General features: G+C 40.1%; 1 protein-coding gene across 6 annotated transcripts in view; it reads right to left on the reverse strand.

Moving 5' to 3' along the window:
- OSBPL6 (oxysterol binding protein like 6) overlaps nucleotides 1-18,822 on the reverse strand; it is a 240,256-nt gene extending 221,434 nt beyond the window's left edge. For 3 of the 6 annotated variants that reach the window (XM_033946821.1, XM_033946814.1, XM_033946820.1), the window contains exon 1: nucleotides 17,891-18,001. The gene's annotated coding sequence lies outside the window, so the exon portion shown is untranslated. Of the gene's footprint in view, nucleotides 1-17,890; nucleotides 18,002-18,058; nucleotides 18,167-18,343; nucleotides 18,419-18,680 lie in introns of those variants that run through there. The other 3 variants (XM_033946818.1, XM_033946816.1, XM_033946815.1) reach the window with 3 other exon arrangements.
- Nucleotides 18,823-19,513: the final 691 nt, after the last annotated feature.

Below are 19,513 nucleotides of genomic sequence, written 5' to 3' on the forward strand. Positions count from 1 at the left end.
TATTATTTTACTTTTTAACTTTATTTTGTTCTATTTATATCATTTAAATTTCTTCAGAATTCTACTGTTTAACGGTTCTACCTTCTGCATCTATCACTACCTCTCTTTTCTTCTTCCTTACAATGTAAATTGATCAATTGCTATCGTGTTAAAATATTTATTTTTACTTTTTTCTCTATCACTTCATTTCACTTCACTATTACTTTCCAGGTACTTTAGTTAGATTGTGAGCCTTCGGGACAGTAAGGGAATTTTTTAAGTACCTTTTTTATTTTATTTTTCTTTATTATTTATAATCTTAATGTATAATTTTCTGTAAACCGCTTAGAACCTAACGGATGTAGCGGTATATAAGAAATAAATTACATTACATTACATTACATGTGGAAGACATAATTACAGACCCTCTTGTTGTGGTTGAAAATAGGAAGACACACTGCATCTTTGTCAGATGGTGCACTAGGGCCTCCCAATTCTAAGGTTTCCCTTTTGTTCCTGCTCTCTCCTTTGTTTTGTTTATTGCTGCTTCCTGCTAACCAGTCCTGTTTAAATTTCACATTATCATAAACATATCTCAGAAAACTTATTTTCAAGCAGCAGCTCATTTGGAACACATGCAAATGTAAATTAATCATGCCCAATTTCATTACTACTGCATCTGATTCTAATATTCTAATCTCATTATCAAATTTAGCAGCATGAATTTATCTCTAGCAAGAGGATACAGGTTATTCAGAGGAAAACAGCAACAATGAAAGATATCAGAAACATTATTTCACTGAACAGTGACCTACAAAATTATATTTAATAAACATTTTTTCCAATATTTGTTGATATCCCTTTGTCTCCTTCAATAATGTATATAGGGTTATCATATGGCTCCAGAAAAATGAGAACGGATTAAGACATCCTGGTTTTTACTTCCATTGAAAGCAATGGAAGTAAGGAGGCCAGATTTGAGATTGAAAGCAATGGAAGTAAAACCTGGATGTCTCAATCCATCCTCCTTTTTCTGGACCCATATGGTAACCCTACTTATCATTGTGCCTTTTTCACATCATCACAAGTAGCTCTTCAGATGATACACAAGTCTATGGAGAAGCTTTTTTTAATCTTTCTAACCTGATTATGTTCAAGTCTCAACAATTAAAGAAACAAGTCTTATCCAATGGAAGGAAAAGTTTGTCCTGAACTCTGTCCATTTCCTCAAAAGCCAAAGAATAAGCCGAGCATGTGTTATAAGCAGGGCCGGATTTAGATGAAAAGAGGCCCTAGACTATTCCACTTATGAGGCCCTTTCACCTCCCATTTTTAAGTTTGTATATTACATGAGAGATAATAAAATACATCATTACTGTGATATATATCAATATGTTAAATGAAACATGTTGTTACCGTATTGGTACTAACCTTTATAAAAAATGTGACATGGATCTTGAGGCCCTAGGCTGAAGCCTAGTTAGCCTATAGGAAAATCCGGCCCTGGTTATAAGGCAGGTTGGATATCAATGGACCTAGTAATAATGACTGCTCTCCATCTAATAAGACAAAGGAAGAAAGACAAAGGTGTGCCAGAAACTGGTTCTTACAGGAATGCACAGCCTTGAAGCTTACCTGTTCTAAGAAAACTGCTAAGAACTAATAAACAACAAGAGTATGTGCACTCAGAAGACAATCCCTATAAAATAGCTGAAGCCACTGAATGATCACTGAAGATTTTTGCTAAGCCCTCATGATTTTGATATTATAAAATATTCCTGCATCTTCCATCTTGTTTATGAATTACTCATATGCTTATGAATACAAAGGACAGCTGAGCTGGATCATCCACAGTACACCCCAGGTTATATACAGAGCCTGACAAGGAATAACATTGCAATAGCTATGCCAGGCATACTATAAAGCTTGAGGACAGGAGAGGTTTCAAAATAGAAAACAAATATGAGTGGAATAAGTTGCCCTTGGAGCTGAAAAAGCAAGCAAACATGTCTTCTTTTATGAGACAGCTCTGACAGTATCTGTTACATGAAGCTTTTACTTAGATCTGAAGCCATATTGCATTGCTATGCCTTGGCATTCTGGAACACTTTTAAAGTGGATGTACTTTTTATATGTGTTCTTTTGTGTGTGTTTGGTTATTTGCCTTGGGTAAAGGTGAATTATAAATAATGAACTCCCAGGGGAGTTCAGAACAGTTTATATGAATTTATTCAGGTACTCAAGCATTTTTCCCTGTGTGTCCTGGTGGGCTCACAATCTATCTAATGTACCTGGGGCAATTAGGGGGTGGATTAAGTGATTTGCCCAGGGTCACATTGGGCAGTGTGGGTTTGAACCCACAATCTCAAGGTGCTGAGGCTGTAGCTGTTAACCACTGTGCCACACTCTCCCCAATATAATGTCCTTTTTTTTCGAATGAGCAGGAGATACAAAGGAGCAAGAGGGGAGTGACTACAAGTCAGTAAAACTAATACAGGCAAAGCAATTAATCACTAAGAAAAGATGTCCATATCTGGTATATTTCAGAAGAAAAGCAATTAGGCAAACTATGTATATATAAAATTCCCATGTGGAAAGTACCGTATTTTTCGCTCCATAAGATGCACTTTTTCCACCCCCAAAAAGGTGCAAATATTAAAAAAAACACCCCAAAAAGGAGCGAATATATTTTTTAAAACCCATACCTTTTATTCCCCATCCCGGCTGTCCAGCGTGCTTTCAGCAGCGTTACAGCGGCGCTTTTTACGTGCCTGCTTGGTCCCTTGCTGCACTCCAAATGGCTGCCTGTCAGTTCTTGTCCTGCGAAAACTAACAGGCAGCCATTCAGAGTGCAGCGAGGAACCAAGCAAGCATGCAAAAAGTGCACGCCTGCCTTGTGCACCGCTGTGCCGCCGACGGAAGAGAGCTGGGGAACTGAGGCAGGAGCACTGAAAGTGTGCTGGATCGCCAGGATGGGGAAAAAAGGTATGGAGGGGTGCCTGTCATTGCCTTTGCCTTGGGGCTGGCTGGCTGGCTAGCTTGGGGTTGGCTGTCTGTCTTGGGGCTAGCTGGCTGGCTGGCTTGGGACTGGCTGGCTGGCTTGGGGTGGGTTGGCTGGTTGGCTGGCTGCCTTGGGGCTGGCTGGCTGGATTATAATTGGCTGGCTGGCTTGGGATTGGCTGGGGGCTGGCTGGTTTGGAGTGGATTGGACGGTTGGCTGGCTGGCTTGGGACTGGCTGGCTGGCTGCCACTACACGTGCCTACCATTAGACGTGCCCTATACCCTGTCCCAGCCTACCACCAGACACCAGAGGGGGGACAGGGTACAGGACAAACCATTTGGTTCAGAATTTTTTTTCTTGGTTTTTCCTCCTCTACAGATGGGTGTGTATTATGGTCAGGTGCGTCTTATGGAGTGAAAAATTCGGTAATTTTCCCTTCATATACCATTTTGCCACAAACTAGACAGAAAGCTTTGTAGTCTGAACACTGCTACACTGACTGCCGGTGTTACAACAGTGTTTTTCAGCTCCTACATTCTCACATTTGACAGCCCATTGTTTTGCTTTGTTTTTTTCTTTAAGTACATTAATCATTATTTGTTGCTCATGCACCTTCTGCATGCCTCCTGCTCACCCAGTTCATGCTGAATGTATTTTTATAACATCATTCCATTCCACCCATTAAGACAAGAGTCCTGAGCTGCCTTTAAGTCTATAATAAAAGCATGTTTTCCCATCTAACTTTCAAATAAATGACCACAGCACCATTTACTCTATACTGCCTAACATGGATATGTTGGTTTGTAATAAATATAGACACAATCATATCAATATGTGAGTCATTCTGCAGACGATTCATTTCTATTTTGCTGAAGAGCTGCCCTCTAAGAGGAACTAGCCTTCAGCATGCATTCAGTAATCACTCATTTTGTTACCATCTCCTTTTTTTCTATACCATATTTTTATTTTTCTGACATATCTGTTTTCTGACATATCTGTTCAAGAAAAATAACATTTTTATTTCATTTGGCCTTCATTTAATGAACCTAGAAGTCCTTTTACTAAGCTGCAGTAAAAAATGGTCTTCCTGCACCCCAAAACCCACACACTAAGGCTATTTTTACTACAATCATAAAAATGTCCTTTTTCTGTTGTTTGCATTAATGGCCATGTTGCCATTAGCATGCGGCCATTAAGAAAAATTGGCATGCATACACTTACTGCCACCCGTTTTGTAGGGGCTGAGGGCTCATGCATTATTCCTGCACCAAACAGTTAGCACGTGGTAATGTAGGAAATGTCCACTCCCCACCCCAGACATACCTTCTCATAAAAACTTAGCGGGTGTACATTTGGCACTTTCTGCAGGATGCCTGCATAGTATGCCATTTTAAGCTGTGTTAGACACACGTTAGCACAGCTTAGTCAAAGGACCCCTACACTATTTTCCTGAGAATATAAGTCCGCATGAATAATTTTAGAAATCTGAGCAGTTTGCTTAGCAATATTTTGAAGTCTTGAGCATGTAAAAATGATTGATTAGCAACTCTCCTATACCTCTTCATCCCATGCATTCCCTCTCCTGGACAATAAGCCAGACACAGAGATTACAAGATGCAATAAGGAATCAATAAGTATGAAGCATTTAAGTACTGCATTAAAAACAAAACAGTAAAAAAAGTCATTTTATTTATTAACTCCTCTATAGTTTCTGGTTCATGTATCTCCCTTTGAAAGTGCCAACAGAACTCCATATACAGAGGGCTACCGCGTGAGCGGACTGCTGGGCACGATGGACCACTGGTCTGACCCAGCAGCGGCAATTCTTATGCTCTTATGTACAATCAGATACCCAAGTGACTATGGTGAGAGGCTGCCCTTTGGGTGTATCTATGCATTTGAGGAAAAAGCATAGTCAGCTGATGGGTGTACTGCACTGTAGCAATCCAGGCTCTGTTTATAGAGCTATTCATCTCTTTTGCCATTCCTTCATATTTTTTTACAGCAGGATATTTAACCCTTCTGTTTTGGCAGTAGTCCTTACAGTGTCGGGTTTAGGCTTGGTGAGGCCCTAAGCTATATAAAGCTTAGAGGCACCTTATTAATATTACACCATATTGTATATCCTAGAAACAATACATAAATTGAATTTTTAAAATAATTTTAGCATACACCAAGTCTAAATCCGACACTAGAAGGACCACTGCCAAAACAGAAGGGTAAAATATCCTGCTGTAAAAATGTGAAGGAATGGCAAAGGAAGTTGAGTAGCCCTACAAAGAGAGCCTGGATTGCTACTGTGCAGTACATCCATCAGCTGACTATGCTTTTTCCTCAGATACATAGATACACCCAAAGGACAGCCTCTCACCATAGTCACTTGTGTATCTGACTGTGACTGTATATGGAGTTCCGCTGGCAAAATTAGGCCCTCTTTTAGATATATAAAATACTGACAAAATTAGGCCCTCTTTTACTAAGCCCCTGTAAAAACTAGCTTGTTTTTTTCCTTTGCTTGTTACCTTCAGTAGACTATAAGGATGAGAATTCCACTGCAAAGAAATGTGAACAGATCATATTGTTGAATCTGTTAGCAAATGGTGAAGAAGGGGAGAGGGGAGAGATCTATCCATAGTGAATGGATGTCTAAAAGGTAAAGAGAAATGGACTTTAGTCCTTCTTTGAACCTATGCGTCTCCTAAGAAGGTTAATGTTCAGAGCGCTAAATGTTCCACCACTGTTCCGATGCTCATAGGAATGATAAAGGCTACAGAAGGTTGAGCTCTTATTGGAGAAAAAACAACTGTGGAAAGATAATAAGATATAATATTGGGTGCAGTAGAACAGGTATACTTGAATCAGTTTACTCTTTCAAAAACTACATAGACTAAGCGGGACACACTAGAAAACTATTAAGCAGCACATTTATAATAAAGAAAAAAATTGTTGCACTCAACCCACAATTACACTCTGGAATTCATTGTCTGAGGATGTGGTAAAAGCAGTTAGTATGGATGAGTTAAAAAGGTTTGGACAAGTGCCTAGGGGAAATGTTCATAAATTATTATTAAGGAAGTAGCTTTGGGGAAAGCAACTTCTTATCTCTGAGAGTAAGCAACATGGAAACTAATTTTAGGGATCCTGTCAGGTACTTGTGACTTGTTCTGGCCACTGCTGAAAATGGGATACCGGGCTTAAAGGATTTTTGATCTGACCTATTTATAGCAGTTCTTATATTCTAACCCTCCCATTTCTGAAAAGTTCCCTATTAATCTATATTCATAGAAAAATACTACCATGGAGGCTTGGGTGGAGGGTCTCTAAACATATGATTGTCAAAAGGAGCTTCACTATTTATCGCTTCTGCATCCTTTTTTGCCCTGACATGGACTGTAGATAGTTACTGGGTTGAAGGTCAACAATTATTTTACATAATTACATAGTAAATGACAGCAGAAAAGACCCACACAGTCCATCTAGTCTGCCCAACAATCACACTCACTACACATTCATGGTTAAATTGTATTTTCTTTAATATTTCTGGGCAATACACCATAGAAGTCTACCAGGTTCTGTCTTTAGGTTCCCACTGCTTGAGTTGCCACTGAAGCCCACTCTAGCCTATCCCAACCATCCTGTTTATTTATTTATTTCAATTTCTATCCCGTCCTCCCAGTAGCTCAGAACGAATTACAAGCCAACATTCACAATGGAAAACATTTTGGACAGTACAAGACTACAGCAACTTAAGTACATTTTGGACAGTTCAGAGACTATACAGCAACTTAAGTACAGGAAAGTGCAGAAAGGAGGGGGGAATATAAGGGGGTCAAGGAACTTCTATCAAAGCCCACCCTAGATCTTCCTAAATCAAATCACCATATATGGGACACAGACCTTGCAGGATTGCCCAGTACCGGCCTTAGTTTGTTTTATACCATTCACTTTCTAATTAGAGATCCTCTATATTTGTAGCGTGATATTATCTGCAAATACCACTTTGTCATATGATACCACACTCCATACACAAAATGGTCTCTCTCTATATATAGATATAATAATATAACTTTATTTTTGTATACCGCCATACCCCGAAGAGTTCTAGGCGGTTCACATTAGTTAGACAGAGATTACAAGTAGTTACATATCAAATTGATCATAGTGTTGCAAACAGCAAGGAGAGAGTAGTTACAAGAGGTTACATATCAAATTGATCGTAGAGTTGCGAATAGCAAGGAGAGAAGTGGGGGGGGGGGAGAGGAGGGGGACGGGGGAGGGGAGTAGATCAGACGGGGGGGATATAAAAGGGGCATTAAGGGTCTTGGTCTCGAAATAGGTGAGTTTTGAGGACCATTTGGGCTAGCCAAGGGTTTAGTTTGGCGGCTTGGATAGATAGATAGATATAGATATATGCTATCTACACAAAATGGTCTCTCTTTTCCCTCTCCCCTTTTTTCTCTTCCTTCCTTTCAAGATTTAATAAGTATCTTGAATATAGTTTCTTATGGTAATTGCATCATTTGTAGAATCTGTGCTTTTATTCCCAATTAGTTGTTAGAGGTAAATTATTTAAGTTTGCTTGAAATTACTTAAATTAAAGAAAAGTTTTGAGCCCTGCCCCCAGCCATCTTATCCAGGTGCTGTGCTAAAGGCACCTATTACAAAAGCATGATTGGGTATGCCAGTAAAAGGACTGAGCCATTTTACAGTGTTAAAGGACAAAGACATGGCCAGACAGATGCAGCTCATGTGAATAAACAAAAGCATGGATATACCATTACCCCTGCCTCCCCCTCAGTCTGCAAGAAAATCTAATCAGATGATATCACCGAGGACAAGACTGCACTGCTCTATGATTGGATGTGATGCTAGAGACTTCCCCTGAGTTTTGATGCATCCTGAGAACCCCCCCCCCAAACACACACATCTATAAAGCACAGATACGATCGGCTTTCTGCCCCTTTTCCATCGGATCCCAACAAGGCTGGAATATCAGTCTCCCAATGCAAACATGTGCTTTCTGGCCTGCAGGGCAGCCTTCTAAAGACTTTTCAACCAGCATTTGTGAGAAAATTTGTCTTGTGTAATTCTATTATTTTTGCTTAAAGACCCTATCTGTTACTGCTTCTACCTGCTTGATTTTAATGCTTTAAAAAAATTTTCAATTTGCTTATAAATGTTCTGAGTCTTGGTTCTTGAATAAATATATGTATATATATATATATATATATATATGTATATATATATATATATATATATATATATATAATTATTGTTAAAGAGCTAAGTTTTAATCAAGTGAGCTAGCTTTCCCCAAATTAATAGTTCTATGTTTCTCTAAGCCAGAGAGGGATATATATTATTGGTGGAGTTCCATCCATTTAATAATAATTTTGTAACATATTCATCCTGTGCTTTTTTGAATTCCATCACTGTTTTAATTTCCACTACTTCTCTTGGCATCTACCACCACTTCCAGGCATCTACCACTCTCCATGAAAAAGAATTTCCTAACATTACTCCTAAGTCTGCCACCCCACAACTATAAATTTTAACATCAACCAAGTTGAACGAAAAATAATATTGTCCTTATATATTCTTGGAAGCTTGATACTCAATATATGGCTGAGATGAAGTGGGGAAAAGACCTCAGTGTCTAATAGGGGTCTCAAAAACAGCTTCCCATTTAGACAAACCTATCTCAATATTCTGACTTTGAGACAGGCAGACACATCTTCAGTCAAAAAACTCCAAGATAAGTGGAAAAATATATTTCTTATTGCCACTATTATATGAGTATATCAAAGTAACATCACACTTATCTGAAAAAGTAGCCTTTGTAGTCCTGGGCTGAAGAAGCAGGAAAGCCCCCGCACAGTGGAGCATAAGCTAAATGCAAAGCGGCTATTCAATCTCCACTGCTTGCAAACTATCACCACAACTAAAAAAACAACAACTAGAGAGCATGAACTGAGGTTGTGGGGTGGCAGACTTAGGAGTAATGTTAGGAAATTCTTTTTCATGGAGAGAGTGGTAGATGCCTGGAAGTGGTAGAATGCCTGGAAGTGGTGGTTTAACTCCTATTCTGATACAGCAAACCAACTGTCAATCCCTATGGTTAAACTCCAAGATACAAATCGGCGAGTCTAAAATCCTCTGGAAACATTGGTTGCAGGCAGACATTCGTACTCTAAATGATGTAATTCTGAATGGGAAAATGGTAAATTTGGCATATCAAAGTCTCAAGGTTATAAATGGTTGCAGTTGAAGCAGACCATTCAGAAGGGGTTCCCTGACTGGCACAACTTAAAAAGCTTGCTGGGTCTATGTTTCTAGACATATTTTCAAGGGCATCAGGCCTCTAAGTGGTACAAATTAATATCTGAATATTTGGCGAAAAAACCTAAAACAAGCTTAAAAGACAAAGCAGTATATTCCTGGTACGCAATGGCCACGGATTTGGACTTGGAGAATAAGATGTACAGCATCAGTATCTATGAGACAAACTTGGGTTTTTTTGTCATACAGAATTTTTTGGACACCTGTTCATTTACAAAAGCTGGATAATTTAAAGTCTAATGGATGCTGGCACTGTCATCTTGATGTAGGGACATTGGATCATCTTTTATTCTATTGTCCGTTGATATTCAAACTAAACTAAACTAAACTAAACCTTAAGTTTATATATCGCATCATCACCACAAAAGTGGAGCTCGACACGGTTTACAGGAATTAATATAGAAAGGAACTCCAATGGAAAGGAGAAGGGCTTAGTAAAAAGAAAGAAAGAGGGGACTTAGTATAATGGAGAGGGAGGGAGTAGTTACATTTTAGCGAAAAGCCAAGTTTTCAAATGTTTTCAAATTGGAAATCAATTTGGGGCAAAATTAATAGGGTATTAGATGTCTCTATTCCATTGTCTTATGACTTGGTTTTATTTGGGACATTGTTGAAACCTAACAGTCCAATTGATACACATAAAAATAGACTTATTATTATGACGGGGGTGGCCATGCAGTTAATAACTAGAAATTGGAAGAATTGGGATAGGTTGAACTTTTCTTTTTGGTGGGAAACACTTTGTCTGTATTATAGATATGAAAGAATGATAGCAGAACAATCTGGAAATAATAAAAGGTTCAAAGAGATTTGGAGTCCATTGGAGGAATTTGTCAAACAGTAGAATGATTGAATCCTTAATTCCTAGATTTTCTTAGATTTCTATACACATCCAGGTAGGGAAGGAGGGAAAGGGGGGGAGAGAATAGGCTAATTTGTTTTATTGTTTGTAAGAATACAAGTACTGTTATTTGATATATCTGAATGTATATTTATTTGCACTTTTTATAAGTTTTGAAAATCAATAAAGGGCTCCTTTTTTTAAGGTGCTCTAGCGTTTTAAGCGCATGCACAAGATTAGCGCGTGCTTTAGTGCGCGCTAGCCGAAAAACTACCGCCTGCTTAAAAGGAGCCCAAAGAATTTATAAAACCCTAACCTGAGGTGTTCAAATTGAAATCTGAAGTTCTTTTATTATGATATCTAAGCATTGAGCAGGTAAATTAGAACAGTGTTCTTCAACCTTTTTACACCTATGGACCGGCAGAAATAAAAGAATTATATTGTGGACCGGAATCGGTCCGCGGACAGGCGGTTGAAGAACACTGGGCTAAGTCTTGGGCCAGACCCCGCCCATCTCTACCCAGTCTCCATCCCAGACCCTGCCTCCATAATAGTACTAATTGTAAACTATTTTTTCCATTCATTTTTCATAGATACACACAATATAATCTTATTAACAACACATAATGGTTAACCACAAAATTATACTACACAAAGCACACTGACAGCAGGTGTAAATTCTCAAAATTGACATAATTCAATCATTAAATTCAAAAATAAAATCATTACCCCCTACCTTTGTTGTCTCCCTCCCTCCATGCTATACCTTACCTTCTGGCCTGCTCCTGCCTGGCCATTTTATGCCGCCCCCGGGGTTATCTTCAGGCCGGCTCCCTCTTCCTCACTGACGCAGTGCACAAAGCTGTGGGCAGTGGCTCCTTGTGTGTCCCATGTCTCATCTGGAAGCCAAGGCTTCCGGACCAGGCGCAGGACGCGTGTAGGAGCCACTGCCCATGGCTTTGTGCACTGAATCAATGAGGAAGAGGGAGCTGGCTCGAAGATAACGCTGCATCGATCACACCGGTTGAAGAACAATGTTTTGGGCCTGATGCACATGCTGGCCCTGTGGACCGGCAAGAAATTTCTGTGGACCAGCACTGGTCCACGGACCGGAGGTTGAAGAACACTGAATTAGAACATTACCATGCTGACATGACAGCACAAGCTGATTTATATGCTAACTACAGGGTTACAGGGCTAGAAATGGACATAGACTACATATTGCAGTTAGCATTTACTTTACCATACACTGACACAGGTGCAGACAGCACAAATGAACATACTGCCTTCTAAATAGTTAAATAGGAGGTGGCATATGCATCTGTTCTATCTGTAAGTACAGTATTTTCCTATATACTAACTAGATGGGAATATACTAGGAACGCCCACAAAAGCACACAGGGATTACACATATTTTCCTAGATGCTATATATGGTGCCCAAATTTGGGTGCTAATCAAAGATGTGTGTATAAATTAATTGGTATATGAGCCAATTAATTGCAATAAATTGATATTGACAATCAATTATTGCAGCTAATTGGCATTATTATATACTAGTTTTTTAGCCCGTTACATTAATGGGTGCTAGAATAGATGTTTAGACTTAGGCGTTTCTTTCTTTCTTTCTGTCTCTCTCCCTGCCCCCTTTCTTTCTTTCTGTCTGTCTTTCTTTCTGTCGCTCTCCCTTCGCCCTGTCTGTCTTTCTTTCTTTCTGTCTCTCTCCCCCTGTCTGTCTTTCTGTCTCTCTCCCCCTGTCTGTCTTTCTTTCTGTCTCTCTCCCTGTCCATGGTAACAGTAAGTAGCAGGCTCGGGAAGGCGACAGCAGGACTCCGCATTTGTTCGCCTGTGGTGACGTAGTAAGCGCGCATGCGCACTCTTGCCGGCACATCCCGACAGATCAGATCTCAGGGAACACGCGGTGAGAGTGCGCATGCGCGCTTAGCATTTTATTATTATAGATTTGCATGTGCATCTTCCTGAGCACTGTTCTATAAGCCTGTATGCCTAAATCCCCTAATGTGTAACTCAAAAGGGGGTGTGGCAAATTATAGAACAGCACTATTCCTGTGCCCAAATGCCAAGAGTTGGGCACCAGCTTTTACTCCAGGTTTTAGCTGGCATAAATATCAGCACCCAAATTTGGGTACGGGAATAGGTCCTAAACACTCTTCATAGAATAGCACCCCACACTGAATTTTTTTACAGTGCCCAAATTTGGGAGCCATTAGTGAATCTGGTCAATTGTACAGTAATTTGGCCACTTACCACATAGCAGATCAAATTCTATATATGGCACCCAAAAAATTTGCACTAAGGGCTTAATTCTATAAACAGCGCCTAAAATGTAGGCGCTGAGTAGTGTGATTCTTAGGCATGATTCTATAAAAGTTAGGCGCACTTTATAAAATTGCACCTACCAGTGCCTAAAATGGTTTTAGGTGCCGATAGGCATCCTAACCTTAGGTGCATCATATTCATGCCAGTGTTTTCTTGGCCTAAATATCGGTACCCAAGTCAAAAACAAGCACCTACATATGAAACATGCCTATGATCCGCCCCCTAACCATGCCTATTTCTGGAAGGCACTTTGGACAAGGCACCTATCTGTGTAGTATGAAATGATTAATTTTGGCTGGATTTAGAATTATAAAATATGGCTTGAAATAAAGTATGAACCCTGAAATCTCTAGGCATCTGCCTTCAGCCTGAAACCAAAAGATGTTAAGCACCTATTCAGTGGATAACAAGGGGATGATAGGATGTAGCCCAGTATCTCCTCAGATCTTTACTCTGTGAGATATGCACCATAAAGATTTGGTATCGGTGTTAAACTGAACTGAACTCTATGAAGTAAAATAAAAGATACAGAACTTAAGCCATTCAAATCTCGGATAAGACAAAAAGACCTGAAACTCCCCAGACAAAGATACTATTAAAATCCAATCAAGGCACTGCTCTGCTAGTAATCAAATGACTAAGCAAATCAGATGACCTCATACAGCCAGAAACAGAAAAAGTTTGAATTGAAATCCTGATTTGGGATTGGACAATATTCCTGCCTTGGTGTTTGGATTGGACTTCAAGCCCCCAGAGTCCATAAAAGAGGGAGAAACATCTATGCTTTTTCTCTTTGGATCATTGCTGGACATTCAACATACCACGTGTTCTTGAAGAACTGTTCTACCAGCAAGGCCTGTATCATAGTGAGTTACTTTTAATCCAGCTTAAGTTAATCATTCTGCTTCTCTAATCATATTTTATCTTGTGGACATTTCCTTTGTTCATAGATCTCTAAATTGTAACTAAAATTTTTGCATTGCCTATCCTTATAAATAAATTTTGCTCTGTAAAAATAAAATTCTAGTTTGTCTTTAAATGCTTTGAGTATTTGTTCTTAAATATTACACAGAGCTAAGTTATAGGCAGGTAGCTCCATTCCCCAAATTAATATCTATTTTATATATATATAAAATTCCTCTTTTTATTGATAGAGAATTTTTGTAACACCTGAAAGCGGTAGATGCCTAATATCCAATTAAATGTAATTAACATAAATTACAAGTTGTCAATTATTGATACCGATTAAGCTTTTAAAAAAATTAACAATGGCTTTTACTAAACAGTGGTAGAGCCCTTCTTACCACATGCCGGCGAGGTAAATGCTCCAAAGCTCAAAGAAATTGAATTAGCATCAGAGCATTTACCTCGCTGGCCTGAAGTAAGAAGCTCTACCGTGGTTTAGTAAAAGGAGCCCTAAGTTTGGCAACTAAATCAGCTAGGCATGCTGACCTTGATGCCTAACTTTAGGTATCATTTTTGGAATCTGGGCATAAGCACTATTCTATAAATGGCACTCAAAGATGGGCGCCATTTGTAGAATAGTGTCTAGCACTGGGATCCATGCCTAACTTTTAGCCATGAGCATTTATACCAATTAAAACCAGGTGTAAATCCCTAGCCTAAATTATCTCATAGGAATGGATCTGCCATATTTTGTAACACTGCCCCTCCCATGTCTATGCCCCCTTTTGGGTCTGCACACAAGAATTTATGGGCACATCTTTACAGAATACAGCCTAGCCAAATGCATGTATAAATTCTAATTATTACCAATTATTCTATATTACTAATTATTCTTCTATATTACCAATTATTCTATATTACCAATATTCTAATTATTACCAATTAGCACCAATAATTATTAGTGCTCAATTATTGGATCCAATTGGTTCATTACTTAATCAAATTATGCATATAAATTGGGCATGTGCCCAAATTTTCACACACAATTTTATAAAGAAGCTGAGGGAGTAACTAAGGGCTCCTTTTACAAAGCCGCGCTAGCGGGTTTAATGCGCGTGACTTTTCATCACAAGCTAACCCCGCGCTGGCCGAAAAACTTCCACCTGCTCATGAGGAGGCGGTAGCAGCTAGCGCGGCCAAAGGTTTAGCGCACGCTATTATGTGCATTAAACCGCTAGCGCGGCTTTGTAAAAGGAGCCCTATATCTATGCTGTACTGTAGTAAAAAGGGTCCTAAAATCAGAAGCTGAAACTTTTAGCAGCCCCCAAGAATTTTTCCCGATTACTGTCCCAAAATTCCATCTCACATTTTTTATAACATGTCATTAAAAGAAAAAAAATCTTCAGATCAATGTTTAACTTTGACAGTTTAGTGCATTTCTTTTCATTTAATTTATTATCTTTTTGCATAGACTACCTATTTTACAAAAGAAAAATATGAAATCCTTTATCTACACTTGTATAATTTCAGTATTCTTAGCCAGCAAATGCCACCCAGTTCCATTCAAGGAGTTCCATTCAAAGGAAAAAAAACATATATTACTAAATTCCTCCATTTTCACCTTTCTATTAAAAAAATACACTCAGTAACCATAGTTTCCAAAGCACTGTAGGACTCCTTTACTAAGCTGCAGTAAGCACTAATGCATGCTTACTACAGGTTAAAAACCACTACCATAGGGCACGCTCAGGCATCCCACAATAATTTTAGGATTGGCCCATGATGCCCAAGCACTAAAAAATAGATTTTAGTTTTTAGCACTGGGGTGTATTGGGGGGCTGAGAGTAGGTGTGTACTGCACTAATTGGTTAGAGCAGCTATATCACCATGCACTAACCAATTAGGTGTTGGTAGGTACTCATATTCTAATGGCTGTGCACTAGTGCTGCCCGATTCACGATTCGAATCAGTTCACCGATTCGAATCAGCTGAATCGATTCGAATCAGTTCGTTTTTGTAAAAAATCAGACTCGCCGATTCAGCCCCGATAAAAAGTTCATTTTTTTTTCACCGCCAGCCACCAGACTCGTTCCCATCTAATGTAACTTCCGGTTTTGCGAAACCGGAAGTTACATCAGAAGAAACAAAGGACGTGGGAGCATCGAGGGGGGAGCGAGCAGACCTCGTGCAGCGGACCTCAGAAGCAAAGGGTATTTTTTTGGCTCTATCTGTCTCCGCATTTTTCCTCTCTTCCCCGCGATTCCACATCCAGTTGAGTAAGTAACTGAACCGGCAGGGGGGCTGAGAATTGGCAGGGGGTCTAAGAATTGGCAAGGGGGCTGAGAATCAGCAGGGGGGGCTGAGAATCGGCAGGGGGGCTAAGAATCAGCAGGGGGTCTGAGAATCGGCAGGGGGGTTGAAATCGGCAGGGGGGCTGGGGATGGAAGCTGAGAATCAGCAGGAGGGCTGGTGAGTCTTGGGGGCTGGGGATGGAAGCTGAAATCGGCAGGGGGCTAGGGATGGAAGCTGAAATCGGCAGGAGGGCTGGTGAGTCTTGGGGCCTGGGGATTGGAGCTGAAATCGGCAGGGGGGCTGGTGAGTCTGGGGGGCTGGGGATGGAAGCTGGGAATTTTTTATATGATATTGCCTTGGTTAATTAAAATGTTTAAACTTAAAAAGCTGTGTCATTAACAGTGAATCAAATTGAATCGAATCGAAAAATCGATTCAACAGGGTGAATTGAATCGAATCGAAATATTTTCTCTGAATCGGGCAGCACTACTGTGCACTAATGGAAAAATTAGCACATGGCCCTTAATGGGACTTATGGAAAATCAGCCATTGTACTGACAGCTAAAAGTGGCCTCAGCGCACAGGAAAGGCCTGCGTTGTGGATAGCTCTGGTTACTTTTTAGCACAACTTACCCCCCCCCCTTCTTTCCAAAACCGTAGCATGATTTTTAGCACCAGCTGCAGCGGTAACAGCTCTGATGCTCATATGAATTCTATGAGCGTTGGAGATGCTACCACCATGGCTAGCATTAAAAAACACACTATGGTTTTGTACAAAGGGGAGTTAGTAAAAGATAATTGTGTCTAAAAAGCACTGTATAATGTTTGAAAAGTTTGTAAGCCAAGTATTACGCATGCATTTTGCACTCTAATAAAACTTTGTTAAAATGGAAACTCCAAGCTACATCCCTGCGATTCTCCTAATCTCCTGAAAGCCACCAGTTATCCAGCTGTGTGTAATGTGTGATTAATGATATTGTAATCAATATACAGCAATCAAGTCTAAAGCATGAGGTAATCCACAATAATGTTCCAAGCATTCTTGTTTCCATATACGCAAGGAACATGCAAAAAAAAAAAAAAAGAAAATGGCAACTTTTAAGAAAGCTTCAAATTTAAAGTCACTTTCTAGTCTACACAAGATGGAACTGATTAGCATAAGATATACAACTCTTGTGGTGTTATCTATTACTGAACATTTCTTCAGAGAGTAAAAAGAATGTTTCTTTTTTGCATCTTAATAAATTATAACAATTTAGAAATACATTTCAGGAGGGTAATACTGCTTTAAATATTAGCCTCACTAAAGCTTCCCCTTCAACCCCTATATTTTGTCTTATGTTTTCATTCTGGGTGTGATTTGATAAGCTTTGTCCCCACAGACAGAATGAGAAAAAAACTTTGGTAAATCATGCTACTCTGCATTTAGCACATGCTTAGCTGCACTGCAGATTGCTGATGGACCATGGAAACCCAATTCATTCAAAAGTAAAGAAAGGTTTTCTGTTCATCGTCAGTCTGTATGATTTGCACTACTGTATTATCTAACATTGTTAAGAAGAAATAGTAAATATGAAATAGTTTGACAGAAGAGCATGATTCAAGGACAGCTTAAAAATAATTTTTTTATCCCTGCTCTTGTATTTATGTTCTTATTCATTTATGTAATACACTTAAAAAGTTTTACTAAAAATTATTTCTTTTAGTTCTTTTTAAAAAATGTGAATTTCTCCATATAAATTTCCATTAAACCAGTCATGCATGAATGCATGTGCTTCAGAGCACTATCTGCGGCAAAACAGGATCTCAGGTTCATGCTCTCCTTTATGGTACACTAGCAGGGCCTTTTCAGATTTTCCCATCCCCTTCCCTGTTTTCATCACAGCCACTAAGAAATTAGTCTAATTAGTCAGAAAACATTCTGCAATATCACCCCTGATACAAGCCAGATACACATTTGCTAATAAATAGAAGAGAAACGCTAATACAGTAATTTACATCTGAAGTAAAAGCATGTATATACTGTAGAAACCGAACTTTACAACAAAAAAATGTACTTGCAGAAACTACTCCATGCTGTGCTCCTGTCAACTGAATTGTAATAGAAATCATTCTACGGGTAATATAGTATGAAAATTAGAGTCCGTAAAATGGCTCAGCAAGGAAACAGAAGGATAATAGATTCATCTCTACCTTTTGCATCCTCCTCCTTTGTTCGGTCGTAAAGACCTTACCGCTGTCTGAAAAGCCCCCCCAGTGTCTGTGCTGCATGATTCGAGTTAAAAAAAAAGGGGGGGAGGGAGCTCTGACTGGCCAGGGCTGCCGCAAAGTGAGAGAATGGGCTGCATGCAGTGCACTTACCGGCCCTGAGCCCGATCTGCAGGAAAGTGAAAGGCAGAAGAGAAAGGGGGGCGAAGCCAAGGAGGGAGGGAAAGGACGCGAGGCAATACACTCCAGCAGCCCCAAGCCTTATCTGCAGGAAAGTGATAAGTAGGGAGACCAGGGGGCTGGAAGCGAGGAGGCGGGGAAAGAGGGAAGACGACGCAACGCACTCACCGGTCCAAAGCTTGCAGTAAAGTGATGTACGTAACGGAGCGAAACAGGAAAAAAAAAAAATACAGAGGATGAAAAGCTACGCGCACTTACCAAGCCTCGGCCTATCTGCTGGAAAAGTGACGTGCGTGAGGGGAGAGGGGACAGGCGACGGGAAGGAAAGGCCGGCGAGAGCGTGTGAGGAGGTGATGCAATGCGCGCACCGGTCCCGCTGCTGAGGAAAACTGAAATGCTGCCGATGATGCAATGCGCCCACCGCCAGCAGCTGGAGCTGAAGGAGAATTTGACACTGCCCTAAAGGCGCCAACATTTAAAAAAAGATTGGGGGTGCGAAACACAATACAAATGGAGCTAGTTTGATACTGGGGGTGTTCAGCTGGCTCCCACCCAGTGCCCTAAACCTCGCACAGCTCGCGCGTAATCCACTCACCCGCAGTCGCTGCCGCTAAAAGCCAAGGCCGGGCCACTCTTCTTGGGTTTAATTCCCCCTACAGTAAACTGTCAACAGCGCTAAAGTCCCGGTTGAAGGACGGGATGCCCCCGGCCGATTCCTTGGCAGTATATCACTGGGATTCTCCGTGCTCAGCAGCGCCCCCTCCCCCAACGCCGGTGAAAGCCCCCCGGAGACGGACTGGGCGGGAAAGCGATAGCGAGTTGCTGCGCGCGATCGTGTCCCTTTCTAATCAAATTTATCCCTCGCCTCAATCTCTTATTTAAAATTTTCTTCACAATTTTCCAGAAAATTGGGTGGGGGGGGGGGGGAGGAAGGAGGAGATAAAGGTTTTCAGAATAAAACTGTGAAGTTACACAAACATCAAGCTTATGTGATGTGGTTGGAGAACATTTCCAGAGGCACACTGCTCTCCCATCTCCCACATTCAAATTCATAACAGTGTGCTTATATTTTTTTCAGTGTGGGGAGGTGGGATCTTCTAAATATAGCTACAAAAACCCTGAGTCAACACTGCTTTATTATAAGAAAAAATGGAGTTCGTAAAACCAAAAATACTTAGGCCAATTATGCTGTTCCAAAGAGAAAGTGCATTCTTAGAATAGATTCTAAAATCCGAAGCTGACGCATGAATCAATTTTAAGGTATTGGTTTATATTACAGAATATTTTTAAAATAGCAAAATGTAATTATACTGGACTAGAGCTAGATGTCTCTCACTACAGTAATGGTCTGTGGTGTCACTATTAGCAACATAACACTATGAATACAAAGACATTAAAGCCCATTTCTAGTACAACAAGCACATCATT

This window comes from Geotrypetes seraphini, chromosome 5 (genome assembly GCF_902459505.1).
Source record: "Geotrypetes seraphini chromosome 5, aGeoSer1.1, whole genome shotgun sequence".
In the NCBI taxonomy this organism is placed as follows: domain Eukaryota; kingdom Metazoa; phylum Chordata; class Amphibia; order Gymnophiona; family Dermophiidae; genus Geotrypetes; species Geotrypetes seraphini.